The sequence below is a fragment of the Nematolebias whitei genome, chromosome 6 (assembly GCF_014905685.2).
Source record: "Nematolebias whitei isolate Nwh7 chromosome 6, NemWhi1, whole genome shotgun sequence".
NCBI lineage: Eukaryota > Metazoa > Chordata > Actinopteri > Cyprinodontiformes > Rivulidae > Nematolebias > Nematolebias whitei.
In genome coordinates, this window is record NC_056503.1 from 1573295 (window position 1) to 1578158 (window position 4864).

Sequence of the window (4864 nt, forward strand, 5' to 3'; positions counted from 1 at the left end):
AAATATGGTATAAGAGGACTAGCATTACACTGGGTATCTAGCTATTTAAAAGATAGGAAACAGTTTGTACAAATAAACGATGTAAGATCTGACCTGTGCATTATCACTTGTGGAGTTCCTCAAGGCTCTGTACTTGGAACAAAGTTATTTATTGGATATGTGAATGACTTAGTGAATGTATCAGGAATCCTCAAATGTGTCCTTTTTGCAGATGACACCACATTTTTTTGTTTGGGTAAAGATGTAAAATGGATGTTGGAATTGATGAAGACAGAATTTGATAAAATACAAACTTGGTTTAAAATTAAATAAATTAATAATTAATTAATAAATAAATCATCATTAAATTTAGAAAAACTAAATACATGATATTTAGTAACAAAAAGAGAACTGTTGATGATCCATTTAAAATTGAGGGTGTTGAGATTTGTAGAGTTAATGAGATGAAATTTTTGGGTGTAATCATTGATGAACAGCTAACATGGAAAAATCACATAAATTCTGTAAAAACAAAAATAGCTAAATCTATTGCAGTACTATACAAAGTCAGGGAATTATTAAATGATAAAGCTTTGTACATGTTGTATAACACAATCAGTGCTCCACATTTAATCTATTGCATTGATGTTTGGGGGAAAGCATGCAAAACATTTAAAAAACCTATTTTTATTTTACAGAAAAGAGCTGTAAGAATCATCACTAGAAAGCATTACAGACACCCATCAAGCACATTATTTTATCAACTGAAGTTATTGAAGTTCCACGATTTGGTAGATTACAGTATTTTATCAGTTATGTATAGGGCTCAAAATAACACATTACCATTAAATATCCAAAGAAATTTTGTTAAAAGACAAAGTTGTTATAATCTTAAGGGGATAGAGATATTTGTCAAACCACAATTCAGAACTAGTCTGAAGGGAAGGTCTACCTCAATCCAAGGAATTGGATTGTGCAATGGTATAGAGAGTGATGTGAAAAATGCCAAGTAAATGTGTACATTTAATAAAAATATCAAAGCTTAATTGTTAAAAAAATATATATGAAGTAGCTTAGTGTGTGTTTTGTATTAGAATTAGAAAAATTAGAAAAAATAGAAAGAGTTATTAATTTTGTTCTGTTACTTGAAAATTATTATGATTGAAATAATTGTTTGAAAAAAGGGGCAGATATAATAAGATTTTTTCTTCTTTCTGCTGCCTTTCATTTTAAATATTTTGTATCTTTCTTTATATTGTTATGGAATTATTTTGCACCTTTTTAAAATGAATAAACTTTATACCAAGTACCAAGAAGTTGGTCCAGAGAGTCTCCTTCAATTTCAACCCATGTCACTGTGAAGAGCTAGGGAGTTTAATAAGGCGGCCACCACGGCTGCCTTATTAAACTCCCTAGCTGTTACCGTTAGGTATTTCATCCATCCATCCATCCATTATCTTCTGCTTATTCCAAAGTCGGGTCGCGGGGGCAGCAGCTTGAGCAGGAAGGCCCAGACATCTCTTTCCACAGCCACCTCTTCCATCTCTTCTGGGATGATTCCAAGGCGTTCACAGGCCAACTGAGAAACATAGTCTCTCCAGCATGTCCTGGGTCTTCCCCGGGGTCTCCTTCCAGTTGGACATACCCGAAGAACCTCTCTAGGGAGGCGCCCAGGGGGCATCCTTACCAGATGCCCGAACCACCTCAACTGGCTCCTCTTGACGTGGAGGAGTAGTGGTTCTACTATGAGTCTCTCCCGAATAATTGAACTTCTCACCCTATCTCTAAGGGAGAGTCCAGCTACCCTGCTGAGAAAACTCATTTCAACCGCCTGTATCCGTGATCTCATTCTTTCTGTCACTACCCAGAGCTCATGATCATAGGTGAGGGTAGGAATGTAGACTGACCGGTAAACAGAGAGCTTTGCCTTACAGCTCAGCTCTCTCTTCACCACAACAGACCGGTACAGAGTCTGCAATACTGCAGATGCTGCACCAATCCGTCTGTCAATCTCACGCTCCATTCTTCCCTCACTTGTGAACAAAACCCCGAGATACTTGAACTCCTCCACTTGAGGCAGAACCTCACCCTCAACCTGAAGAGAGCAATCCACCCTTTTCTGGGTGAGGACCATGGCCTCAAATTTGGAGGTGCTGATTCTCATCCCAGCCGCTTCACACTCAGCTGCAAACCACTCCAGTGAGAGGTGAAGATCACGGCATGATGACGCCAACAGGACCATATCATCTGCAAAGAGCAGAGATGGAATCCTGAGTCCACAGAACCGGAAACCCTCCGCCAGCTGGCTGCACCGAAAAATTTTGTCCATAAAAGTTATGAACAGAATTAGTGACAACGGGCAACCCTGGCGGAGTCCAATTCCCACCCTGAAGGGGTCCGACTTACTTCCGGCAATGCGAACCAAACTCTCGCACTGCTTGTATAGGGACTGAACGTCCCATAACAACGGGCCTCCAATCCCATACTCACGGAGCACCACCCACAGAGTACCCTGAGGAACACAGTCGAATACCTTCTCCAAGTCTACAAAACACATGAAGACCGGATGGGCAAACTCCCATGACCCCTCAAGGACTCTAGTGAGGGTAAAGAGCTGATCTAGTGTTCCACGGCCAGGGCGGAACCCACATTTTTCCTACTGGATCTGAGGTTCGACCAATGATCGGAATCACTCCTCCAATACCCCTGAATAGACCTTACCAGGGGGGCTAAGGAGAGTGATGCCCCTATAATTGGAGAACACCCTCCAGTCCCCCTTTTTGAAGAGGGGAACCACCACCCCAGTCTGCCAGTCCAGTGGCACTGCCCCCAATGTCCACGCGACGTTGCAAAGGCGTGTCAGCCAAGATCCAGAGCCTTAAGGAAATCAGGGTGAATCTCATCCACTCCCGGAGCCCTGCCGCCTCAGAACTTTTTAATTACCTCAGAGACCTCAGCCACGGTTATGGACGGATCAACCCCAAAGTCCCCCGACTCAGCTTCCTCCATGAAAGACATGCTGGTGGGACTGAGAAGGTCCAAGAAGTATTCCTTCCATCTCCCGATGACATCACTGGTTGAGGTCAACAGCTCCCCACCTTCACTGAACCCAGTGTTAGTAAAGTGCTGCTTTCCCCTCCTCAGCTGCCTGATGGTTTGCCAGAATCTCCTCGGAGCCGACCGAGAGTCTCTATCCAAGGTCTCACCGAACTCCTCCCACATCCGAGCTTTTGCCTCAGCAACAGCCAAGGCTGCACACTGCTTGGCCCTCCGATACTCCTCAGCTGCCTTCGAAGTCCCACTGACCAACAAGTCCCGACAGGACTCCTTATTCAGTTTGACAGCCTCCCTAACCCGGGTTGTCCACCATCGAGTTCGTGGATGGCCACCGAAAGAAGCACCAACAACCCTGCGGCCACAGCTCAAGGCAGCTACCTCAACAAGCAAGGTGTGGAACATGGCCCACTCAGACTCAATGTCCCCCACCTGAGCTGGGATGCGGTTAAAGCTGTCCCGGAGGTGTGAGTTGAAGATCTCTCCGACGGGTTCTTCTGCCAGGCGTTCAAAGCAAACCTTCACTACACATTTGGGTCTACTGGGTCTGTCCGGCATCTTCCCCCAATATCTAATCCAACTCACTACCAGGTGGTGATCAGTTGACAGCTCAGCTCCTCTTCCCCAATGACCAAAACAAATGGCTGCAAATCACATGACATGACTATGAAGTCAATCATCGATCTACGACCTAGGTATTTCATTTATTTATTTATTTGGTGTATGTTTTCACCTGTGATGGGTTTCACAATTTGTGTTTTTGGTATTTGTGACATTCTGGGGGGGGGGGGGGGGGGGGGGGGGGGGGGGAGCTGTGTTGCGGACACAAATGTACAAACCGGATTCCAAAAAAGTTGGGACACTAAACAAATTGTGAATAAAAACTGAATGCAATGATGTGGAGATGGAAAATGTCAATATTTTATTCGTAATATAACATAGATGACAGATCAAAATTTTAATCTGAGTAAATCTAACATTTTAAAGAAAAAATGTGTTGATTCAAAATTTTACAGTGTCAACAAATCCCAAAAAAGTTGGGACAAGTAGCAATAAGTGGCTGGAAAAAGGAAATTGGACATATAACGAACAGCTGGAAGACCAATTAACACTAATTAGGTCAACTGACAACATGATTGGGTATAAAAAGAGCTTCTCAGAGTGTCAGCATCTCTCAGAAGCCAAGATGGTAAGAGGATCGCAAATTCCACCATTGTTACACAGAAAGATAGTGCAGCAATACCAGAATGGGTTACCCAGTGTAAAATAGCAAATACTTTTAAGTTATTATCATCAACTGTGCATAACATCATCATAAGATTCAGAGAATCTGGAACAATCGCTGTGCGTAAGGGTCAAGGCCGTAAAGCTCTACTGGATGCTCGTGATCTCCGGGTCCTTAAATGTCACTGCACCTCAAACAGGAATGCCACTGTCAAGGAAATAACAGAATGGGCTCAGGAATACTTCCAGAAAGCATTGTGAGTGAACACAATCCACCGTGCCATCCGCCGTTGCCAGCTGAAACTCTACAGTGCAAAGAGGAAGCCATTTTTTTATCACACTAAAAAAAAACTGTAGTATGACTTTTTATAACTGTTTATTGTTGTCGATGTTGTCCATTGTTGTCATCATTCTTTGTTGAAATCAGGTCTCTCTTGTAAATGAGTCCTCGAGGCTCAATGGGATTTACCTGTCTAAATTAAGGTTGAATGAATTTCTAAGCAAGCTCCACAAGCTCAGACGTTTGCACTGGGCCAGGGGTCATTTAAAATGGAGTGTGGCAAAATGGAAGACTGTTCTGTGGTCAGATGAGTCACGATTTGAAGTT